Here is a 12038-nt window from a genome sequence, read left to right as displayed (position 1 = left end):
ATTCCTTTAAGATCCCAAAAGAAGAGTATTTACTCTCTTTATAAAATGAAATTGACAAATTAGGAGATCAATGAATTAAATAAAAAGCTATTAAAGATATTTAATAAATACCGTGCAATAGCTTAAGCATGACAGGGGCTTTTCTCTCTCTTGATGAAGGATTTGATGTACTTGAATTGTATTTTTGGATTGAGAGAAAGCCTCAATTTATAGGCAAAAAAATTGTTGCTTCGACTCGTCTAAGTGAGTCTTTGACTCGTCTAAGAACCAGAATCCATTCCAACAAATTTTCAAATTTGAGCGCGATAAGATAAAATAGATTTTCGACTGGTCGAAAGCCCTACTCAACTAGTTGAGCAAGTTCTTTGATTGGTCAAGGGTGCTGGAAATTCGAACTAATTCAGTCATTGGACTTTGAGTCGAGCATCCATCGACTGGTCGAAGGCCCACCTTCAATTGGTCGAGCAGCTTCCTCGACTAGTCGAAGGTGTAACAAAATTTTTATTTTGCTTCAATTGGAACTAGGATTAGTCAATTTCATAACAAAACACTTATTACAACAATCCAAAAATACAATTCAAACTGATTCAGTTGATTTTGAACTGATTGAGCAAGGTCTTCAACTGGTCGAGCAAGGTCTTTGACTGGTCAAGGGTGCTGGAAATTCGAACTGAATCAGTCGCTGGACTTTGAGTCGAGCATCCATCGACTGGCCGAAGGCCCACCTTCAATTGGTCTAGCAGCTTCCTCGACTAGTCGAAGGTGTAACAGAATTTTTGTTTTACTTCGATTGGAACTAGGATTAGTCGATTTCATGACAAAACACTTATTACAACAATTAGAATATAGTCTTGTATTCTTAATCCCATGTTATTGTAGAAGGTTTGTTGCAGCTTTGATGAACTTGGGAAGAATTTGCTACTCCCCTTTAATTTGAGCTTCCCTTGCATTATGACATACAATCTTTTATTCCAAGCATTCCCATATAATAATGTATCATTCATATCAAGCATATATGTATGCATTCACGCATCATTCACATCAAGCATTCATGCATCATTCTTCATTCTACAAGTAACCTTCTCCCCCTTTTTGTCACAATTTGACAAGGGAAAGCATAGTTAACTATCAGAAATATAAGACATTCAAATAACCATATAGAAGAAGACATAAAGATGTGAATTTGTTAGGAAGTAAGCATATGTAAATGTCAAGTTTAGGAAAATAAGCATTCAAAAGTGAGTATTAGATTATATGACAGAGTCACCAAGCAAACATATAGAGTATATATAAGTTTTACAGACCAATCTTAAAAACTTAAATAGAACTAGTCTGATCCAGAGGAAAAGAGAGGAGGTATAGAAGGATCAATCTGGTGCAATCCCTTGGCAATGCGATGAAAGTACTTTCGCATATATTTCATTGAAGATTTTTTATTTTCTGCCAGATTATCTTGAGAAACCTTCAACTCAATAACCTTTTCCTCTAAGGATTTCAGTCAATCATGAACCGAGAAGGTTGATAGTCTGGATCAGCCGAATCATCTGTCTCATCAAGCTCAGCAAATATATCATCTATTGACGTGTCCTCTGGTATAGGTGCTTCCTCTTCATCCTCATCCTACTGGCCGGGAAGAAATTCCAAATTCATTTTGTTCAAATTTGCATTATTAAATGGTAACTCCGACTCTGGTGCTACGGTTGAAGGAATAACAACATTGCAATAAAGGACAATACAAGTCATGAGATAGGCGAAAGGAATCGAAACATGACCCAGATGAATGCGGAATTGAATGATCAAATAGCACATTAAAGAAGGAAGACATATTGGAGTACCAGATACTACAGAATGAAGGACACGAGCCATGAAAGAGGTACGCTCAGATTTATTACCAAATCTGGGATACACATTGGACGTAAAAATGCGATACCATCATAGTATCTTGCGCATTACCATAATCGACTAACATTCTTTTCATCCAGATTAGCTGAGTGCTAGCATTATCATCTGCGATATAATCAGCTTCAGATGTTAAGAGTGATATAGAGTTCTATCGTCAATATTTCCTACCCAGTAAATTAAACAGTTCCCAATGTAGAAACATTCACCACTAGTAGCTATCATCAATATTTCCTACCCAGTCTACATCAATATATCTGGCAATTTGTACGGTTGTATCATGCGGATACCATAGACCTAAGTTAGTAGTACTTCCGACATATCTGATTATCCATTTAATAACTATTAGATGTGATTCTTTAGGATCAGATTGATATCTAACATATATTCCAATACTAAAAGAAATATCAGGTCTGCTAGCAGTTAAGTATAGAAGACTAGCAATCATACTTCGATATGGACGAGAGTCTGTACTTTACCTGATTCATCCTTAAAGAGTTTGAGAGTTGTACTCATAGGAGTATCAAACTTTTTCTCATTCTCAAACCCAAATCTCTTTACAAGATTTAAGACATACTTAGTTTGTAAGATGAATATATCATCTTCATGTTGCTTTACCTGTAATCCAAGAAAGTAATTTAGTTCTCCAACCATACTCATTTCAAACTTGGATTTCATTAGATCTGCAAACTCAATAGACAAGTTAGTGCATGTAAATTCATAAATAATATCGTCAACATAGATCTGAACTATCAATATATGATCATTATATTTCTTGACGAATAAGGTTTTATTAACACTTCCCATGATAAAGTTGTGACTAAGAAAGAATTTAGTCAGTTTTTCATACCATGCCCTGAGAGCTTATTTTAAGCCATAAAGTGCCTTTTTAAGACGGTACACATGATTTGAAAGTTTGCAGTCCTCAAAATCCTTAGGTTGTTCAACATATACTTCCTCATGTAGATCACCATTTAGAAATGCCCTTTTGACATCTATTTGATATATTTTGAATTTCATATAGCATGCAATTGAAATAAATAATCTTATGGATTAAAGGGGCACAACTAGTGTAAAGGTTTCTTTATAATCAATACCTTTTATCTGAGTATATCTTTGTACAACCAGTCATGCCTTGTTTCTAATGATATTTTCCATTTCATTGGATTTATTCTTAAAGATCCACTTAGTTCTAATTACATGTTTATTAGAAGGTCTAGGAACCAAGTACTAGACATCATTTCTGACAAATTGTTTAGCTCTTCTTGCATAGCTAATATCCAACTTTCATCGGCAAGTGCTTCATTTACATTTGTCGGTTCAATTTGGGAAGTGAAGCAGACGTAATTACAAATGTTTTCTAATTATTTTCTTGTCTAAACACCAGTACGAGGGTTTCCCAATATCTGATCAGTTGGATGGTCTTTGACTAATCTTAATTCAGTATTAACTAATTTAATTAGATGAAGAGTCAGGTGTATCTATAATGTTGACTTCATCATCATCTTGTTTTGGAGTGAGTGTGAACAGGTGATCGTCAATCATTACATTAATACATTCCTGAATCACCCCTGTTCTTTTGTTAAGAACACGATATGCTTGACTATTTAGAGCATAACCCAAGAATATCCCCTCATCAGTCTTGGCTTCGAACTTTCCCAAAATTTCTTAGTCACGTAAAATGAAACATTTACTTCTGAAAGTCTGAAAATATTTGACAGTCGACTTCTTATTAAACCACAATTCATAGGCTATTTTATCATTAGCTTTTCTTACATACACATGATTTATAATGTATTAAGCAGTAGTAACCGCTTCAGCCCATAAGTTTTTCAGTAAGTTCATGCTATTTAGCACTACATTGCCACTTCCTGTAATACCCTATTATTTCTTTCAGCAACTCCATTTTGTTGAGGTGTTTTAAGTGCAGAAAACTCATGTGATATAGCATGGTTATTACAATACTTCTCAAATTTTCTATTTTCAAACTCGGTACCATGATCACTTCTAATTTTGATCACAGGTGCCACTTTTTCCATTTGAATTCTTTTTCGAATTTTTCTTACCACATCGAAAGTATCTGATTTCTTTCTCATGAGAGTTACCCAAGTAAATCTAGTAAAATCATCAACAATAACTAGAAAATACTTTTTTCTACCTTTACTCTTCGTTTTCGTTGGACCCACTAAGTTTATACGGAGTAGTTCTAGAAGTTTGGCTGTGGCTAAGGAGTTCACTTTCTTGTGGTTACTCCTTATTTGCTTGCCAATCTGACATGCACCACAAATTTTTTCTACCATTTTTAATTTGGGTAAGCCACGAATGTGATCTTTCTTGGTCAATCTAAAAAAATCTCTAGAGTTAACAGCTCCAAGACGTTTATGTCATAATTCAGTCTCGTCTGTTTGGACCATGTACCATGAATACTTAGATGAGCATGAGTCATCAATAATGTAGCAATTTTCAGAAGTCCTACAACCATTTAATATCACACAACCCTCTCATTTGTAATCTCACATCCTTGATTTAAAAATTTTACACTATTTTGCACTAGTCGAAAATTTCTTAGACTAGTCGAGCCATAACTTAGACTAGTCGAACCTTAGCCAACTATAAACATAAAAACCCACTTAAATTAGATTTTGAAAGTACCTAAACCTAAGGTCTTTCTAGGGATTATTATACCTAAAATGACTGAACTTTGAAGTAGATTGGATGCTTGAACTTCATGGAACTTGTTCTTTTACTTAGTTCTTTAAATAGAGCTTGAGTTTGTAGATGAAGCTTGATCTTGTACTAGAACTTTAGTAGAACTTGAACTTTTGATCTTCTACTTGACTTGAACTTTAGTAGCGTCTTGAACTTTACATCTTGATCCACATTAGAAGTCTACTTCATAAGTTGTTTTGTCTAACCAAAATTTGATAAACAATGTGTGCTTTATACACTATAGCACTTACAATAACCCACTTAGATGTGAATTTTCTAAGACCCGAATTATGTTTGGGAGGGGAAATGATTTTCCTATATTTTTCTCCCTCAACTGATTTCCTAGTTGGAGATCTATATTCGGTAAGTTATTTATCTATGTTAGTCCTATTCTAATTATCATTGCCCTTGTTTAGCATTAACTTGTCATTTCCATTAAACTAGATAATTAGAGTTAGCAACACCTTCATTCGATTGGTCTTTTTAAGAAGAGTTGGAAACTCTCTCTCTTTTTCCCACAATCCTTTAGGGACACTTCTCCATTAGTATGTCAATTTCTTAGTCAAATAATTCTCTGATTTGGTTAGTGACTGAGGTGGATTGGGACCTTTTAAAAGATACACATTAAAATATAAAATGCCTAACATTTTCACAAGCTTAGCTCATAAGAGGAGTTCTCGAGCTACATCTCAAAGTAGACGAGTTCCTCAAAAGGCTATCAAGTTCAAATCATCTATTATCCTCAAAAGGCTTATTCATTTTATATTTACGAATAAGTTCATGTTTTTGGGTAACCTTAGCTTTTCTCTTATAGAAAGACATCATTCGAAGGCTCCTTCGGATCTAACTCTTGCAGTTAAGCCTTTTAAAGGAACACAATCTGATACCAATTAAAATTGTACGTGGTGGGCCCATAAGTTGTGCATGGAAGCTTGGCAAAGTTAAGGAATGATGTCTATGTGTTGAATGTCAAGTATTGCATATTTTACCCCATTTATATCTTGGTTTTATAAACATATAAGGCTTAATGGTATATTTTATATATGTTTGCGTTGCAAGGTGAGTTTAAGAGCTTGGATTGAAAAGAATGTTAAAGGCATGGATTTGATGCTTAAAGAACACCAAGGCAAAAAATGGATCTTTGGAGACCAAGATTGAAGATTTCAAGACCCAAAGATCTAAAAAAAAACTAAGTTGAGAAGGAAGGAAGTCGAAAGAATAAAGTACTGAAATTCACTTCATTATTTGTGTCATCAACCATAGTTCGATGACATTAAAGCTATCGTTCGATAACATTAAACACAGGTCGATGACATCGAATTTTTACATGAAAATCAAGTTGGTTGCTGGACATGATGAATCGAAGTTTTGTTCGATGACTCAAAGAGATGATCGATGACATCGAAGTCTGTTCGATGGCATCAAATTTATGGAAGAATTTGAAGCAACTAGTTGGATTATTTTGGACACTTTCTCGATAACTCAAAGACTGATCAATGACTTCAAAGTCCTGTTCAATGACATCGAAGGTGTGCTCGATGAGAAGAAAAGTTACATAGTGTGTAAAGGCACAACTTCCGGAATTTAACTTACATTTGATGGCATCAAAGGGTGTTCGATGTCATCGAACACGTTATGAAGAGTTACGCAGACTGCATAAATTGAGGCGGTTTTGTGTTCTTACGTGAACTAGGCTATAAATATGGGTTTCCTACAGACTTTTTAGGATATCTAGGGTTTCAAGGAGCAGAGCCAAGGGGTGGAGGAGCCTCCCAAGAGTTTTTCTTCTGTCCTAGTTTGTTTCTAATGCTTTCTTCTAAGGTTTTAGATCCAATCATGTCTTCGGTTGGCTAAATCTCTTAGCTAGGGCTATGAGGTAAAGCTTGTAACATGTTGGGATGCTTTTCTTATTTTAATTCTTGTTCTTGTTGAACTTCTTTGATTCTAATTTGATATTTAAGGAATACTTTCAGTTTTTAATGGTTTGTTGTGATTCAAATTACAATAGATCTGTAATAGCTTTAAGTATCTTCTTTTTCTTATTTTGAGATTGTGGGATTGGTAAATCCTATTGTTAGACATTGTCTCCAGGGCATGGTTTGGTGATGGAATCCCTTCCAACCCTCACAATTCTCCTTCATTGAGAATTAGGTCAATGAAAGTTCAGATTTGATATATTTTCCAATTGGATGGGATAGGACTCCAATTCCAGTTGTGTTCTTTGAATCAAATAAGGAAATATCCTAATAGCTACAAGTGGATCCTTAGAACCTTAGTTCCCACCTTTATATTCATCAATCTTAACTACTTTATTCACAATTACTCTCTCAACAATTTTAGATTTAAATTCACATCTTCTTCTAGTTCTACTTCTAGTTACCTTCAGAAACGTAATTTCAATTGGTATCAAAGTGGGTTCCTCTTAAAGGGTTTAACAATCTATAGGGAGATCCTTAAACTGAAGTTAGAAATATGGCTAAAGGAGTAAGAACAGCAGTCTCTCATCCTCCTATTTTTAATGGTTCAAAGTATGCATATTGGAAAGCAAAAATGAACTACTTTCTACAATCCTTGGATCATAAAGTTTGGGAAATAGTTGAAAATGGATATGTGCAACCAACCGAGCTAATTGTATTAGAAAATGGCCTAACCATCACCAAATACAAACCAAAAGAGAAATGGACAGCTTTTAAGAAAGAAAGTAAAACATATCATGCAAGGGCTATGAATGCCATTTACTATGCAGTTTTCGAGGAGGTATTCAACCAAATCAGTATGAGTAAAACCTCAAAAGAAGCATGGGATCTATTGGAAACCACCCATGAAGGTACCAGCATAGTAAAAAGATTAAGGTTGCAATTCTTGACAACCCAATTTGAACAATTGAAATTGGAGGAAGATGAGACCTTCATGGAGTTATTTTCAAAACTAAATATCATATGAACTCCATGGGTGGACTTGGTGAAACAGTTCATGTACCTAAAATCTGTAGAAAAATCCTAAGAACACTTTTGGAACAGTTTAACTCTAAAGTAACCACCATAGAAAAATGTAGGAACATTGATGAGATGAAAGTAGAAGAACAGGTTGGTTCTCTACAAACATTTGAACTACATCTTAAAATACCTATAAAATTCAAAAATAACATTCTTAAAACCTCTAAAAACACGAATACAATAGAGGGAGAAGATAGTGAGAACAAAGATGGTGATGAGGAGGTTACACTCCTAGCTAAAAAGTTTAAAAGATTCTTTAATAGGAACCGTGGGAGACCATACAATAACAAAGGAATTTAACTGGACCACAAGCACCAAACCGAAAAAATCTTCAACAAGTCCAAAGAGCTTCAATGCTACACTTGTCGAAAATATGGTCACTTCTCTACAGAATGTCTTACAAAGAAGTCTAAAGGCAAAGCTATGGCAACCACTTGGGATGATACCGAAGACTCTAATTCAGATTCAAGTGAGTCAAAAAGTGATGAAGATAATGAAAAGGCCAAGCTATATGTCCTAGAGGGGGGGTGAATAGGACAGTGCCAAATTAAAACTTATAACAGCGGAATTAAAATAAATATGATAGCCAAAGCAAATCACAATACAGTAAATTAAAATAACCTCAAAATTTATATCTTGAGAGGTTGATACAAACGTTGTTCTAAGGACAACCTTACACTAAAAACAGAGTTTATGGTAGGACAACCTTATTTCTATAAAGATCTTTGTATTAAGTCTCAAACCGAAGAGGAATACAATAATAAATATAAACTGAATTGAAATAACTTGTAATTAAAAATGTATTGTTCTAGGGACAGCCATACACCATAAAAATGGCAGGGCAACCTTACTGGAACAACTTTCAAATGAAATTGAAAATCAAGCTGATAAAGGAATAGCAGAAAATAAATTCTAAGCTATTACAACATTCTCACAAAGCTTGAAAATAATTACAACATTCACTACCATACATACATCCCACAAAAGAATAATTAAAAATTAGAAGAATAAATCAATCAAACACAAGGGTTTATAGTGGTTCGCCTGTGTGTTCACCAACTGTTAAACAACAGCCACACAAAAAGCTACTCCACTCCTAATATCCTCACACAGGGGATATTAGCGTTCACTAAAAATAGGTTTTCCCAGGTTCACCCAAAACCCTTACAATTGTGTCTTTGTATGTGGGCTTACACAATTAAAAAAACCCCACTTCTGAGTTTTCCTGGCTTTCCTCAGATAACCAAAATAATAAGATTTTTCTGGCAAATCTTGAAAGAAACCAAAATAATAGAAAGGAATTTACAATATGTAAAATACCTGAATATCTCCTTCGTTGTAGCAGCCCGGTAGAACCAAATCAAAGTAGATGATTGAATGTCCAAGTTCAATGTCCAGTACTCGATTACAATGGTTCTAATTCTAATAGATTTTAAATTAAACCAAATAGGGCTTGCCTTAATTGATTTTGATTCCAAAGAAAGGGAATAACAATTCCTCTTATCAAATCAGATTGGAATAGCAAAAACAAAATCAATTAAATAAAGCTAAAGAAAGAGAATATTAAATAAGCACACTTAGCTTAGATGGAGCACAGAATTATCTCTCAGAAGTTCGACGAAGATTGGCTTGAATACTTTAATTAATTCGATGTTTTCTTCTGAGATTCGTGCACTATTTATAGGTGAGCAGATCGGGTCTTCGACTGGTCTAAAGTGCTCTTCGACTAGTCGAAGCACAAACAGATATTTGAAAAATCCGGCGGGATATGCTCTGACCGTTCTACGACTGGTCGTAGGTCACCTACGACTGGTCGTAGGTTTCCTTCGACTGGTCGTAGGTCCTGCAAATCTTGGACTTGAGTCGAAGATTGTACGACTGGTCGAAGAGCAGTCGACACTGTTCCTACGAATGGTCGAACAGATTCCTGGACTAGTCGAAGGCTAACAGATTTTATCCGGAATTTGTAACAAACTCACGACTGATCGAGGATTTTCTTAGACTGGTCGAAGCAAGTCTAGGACTAGTCGAAGAAGGCCTAGGACTAGTCGAAGAACAGACCAATCACATGTAAAATAAACATTCGGTTTATGTATCCGAAATGACCTACTTCTAAGGTCAACCTATGGTCAATCAAACCTCAACCATGAAGTATGGACATTGAAACATTCGGAACTTGAGACCTTGAAGTATGAGCCTTAAAGTCTTGATGTAGATCAAACCTTGATGTAGCTCAATCTTGAAAGTGTACAAACTGCCTTGAACTCTTCTTGAAGTCTTGCAGCTTGAGTCTTGTCTTGTGAGCAGTTCTTTCATTCAAGATCTTGAGTCTTGTCTTGTGAGCAGTTCTTTCATTCAAGATTGATCCTTGTACTTGTGAGCTTTGCTTGTTGTGAGCTTAGCTTATTCATGAATGTTGATCCTTGAAAGAGCTTCACTTGAGCAAGTTATATATAACATAACAGTGATTTTGTCATCATAAATTTGACAACAGATAGGGATATAAACTATAGCACTTACAATCTCTCCCTTTGTCAAATTAGTGACAAAACACAAAATCAAGATAAACAAGAGTAAAACAACTGGTTAATACCTGTAAATCAATATTCAATATTCAACATTCAACCAGTTTCATTCAACAAGATCAAACATATATTCCCCTTGACTCCCCACTCCCCCTGAGTAACATAACCAATGCTACTCCTCTCATAATCACATTAAGAACAAACCATTCTCCCCCTTTTGTCACAATATGACAAAGGAGAACTAAATAAAGGAAGTCATGAGAGGAACCATGAGGAAGTAAGAGAGTATAGCAAAAGAGTCATAGAGATACTCAAGATAGCATCAAATATATCCAGCATAAATATTACATCAAGAACAAATATCTAGCATAAAATCCAACTCAAACTCAAGCAAACAAGTGCTAAGTAATAAAGTTATTACAGACCAGAAGTCTCATAAAAACTAGTCAGAACTAGAACTTGATGACGGAGCAGGAATAGAGGGATCAAGTTGGTGCATGCCTTTGTTCAAGCGCCTAAGATATTTGCGCATGTACTTGAATTGCAAATCATGAGCAACAAACATGTTTTCCAACTTAACATTAATATCCTCAACTTTACCCTCTAATGCACTCAGACGTGCATCAACATCAAATGATACAAAATCTGGATCATTAGCTGAGTCAGAATCTAGTTTTTCAAAAATGTCATCCATATTAATGTCAACACCAGCTTCTTCAGGACCACCACCACCACCACCACCTTGTTCAGGAAGCAGATCCAACTTCATCTTATTAATATTTGTATTGTTGAAGATCAGATGATGGATAGGTGCCTCATCAACCGGCATATCGACTAACATATGAGTAGCCAATACAGTCATAAAATAGGTAAAAGGAATGTCACTATGACCAAGATGGAGTCGAAACTGAATAATGAAATGACAGATTAAGGATAGCAAATAAATCTGAGTACCATTTGAGATAGCATGGATACCACGAACCATAAACGAAGTCAAGTCAGATTTATTACCTGAACGAGGATACAGATTAGACACAAAGATTCTGTGGAGAATTCTGTATTTGGGTAACAAATACCTTGCGGGGAGCGCATTCCCTTTTTGAGTCCATTGAACATCCATATTGCACAAATCTCTAGTGAGCATGCGTTTTTCAGCCATTGAGGGTTTGTCGGTTAAATTATGGATAGGAATACCCTCATCATTCACAGGAATTTCCATAAGGACTGAAATTAAATGACGATCAACGTCAAATGGCCCTTCTCTAGTAGAAATTTGAAAAATTAAATTATCCTGTGAAAATGCACTAATACATGTAAACATGGATTGGGCAATGGACCGGTATGCAGGCCCACCCCAATGCAATAAGTTAACCCAACCTACAGCTTCAAGCATAGGAAGGATGTCAAAAGGAGCAATGTGATTAACATCAACAGCATGCTCAACAATAACATTACGAGATCTAATGTCCCTAACATATGATGGATCATCATCAGGAACAAGAAGATGACGCTTAGAGATAGCAGTCGATCTGGAGGAAGAAGAAGGACCACGTGAAGTAGTTTTTCTACCTCTAGAAGCCATTTGCAACAAGGATTTAAAGGAATAAAGAAGTTGCAAAGGATTAAGAAGTGAGTTTGCTCAAAACAGATTTTTCAAAATCCAAACTCCAAATCTCAATGATTTTCAAAATAGAAAGCTTCAAGAGAGAAAAGGAAGCAATCTAGACACTAATATGTAAGAAAAAAGGGATTTGGAACACTAACCTTGAAGGACTTGAAGGATGGGTTCGACGAGTCGAAGTTCGGCTCCAAGGAGAAGAAAGAAGAAATGAGGAAGAAAGTGAAAAATCCTCAATTTAAAGTGAACCCGTGTTCCACGACTGGTCGTGGGTATCTACGACCGGTCGTA

The sequence above is a fragment of the Magnolia sinica genome, chromosome 12 (genome assembly GCF_029962835.1).
Source record: "Magnolia sinica isolate HGM2019 chromosome 12, MsV1, whole genome shotgun sequence".
Classification (NCBI taxonomy): domain Eukaryota; kingdom Viridiplantae; phylum Streptophyta; class Magnoliopsida; order Magnoliales; family Magnoliaceae; genus Magnolia; species Magnolia sinica.
Note: the sequence above shows the minus strand (reverse complement) of the source record.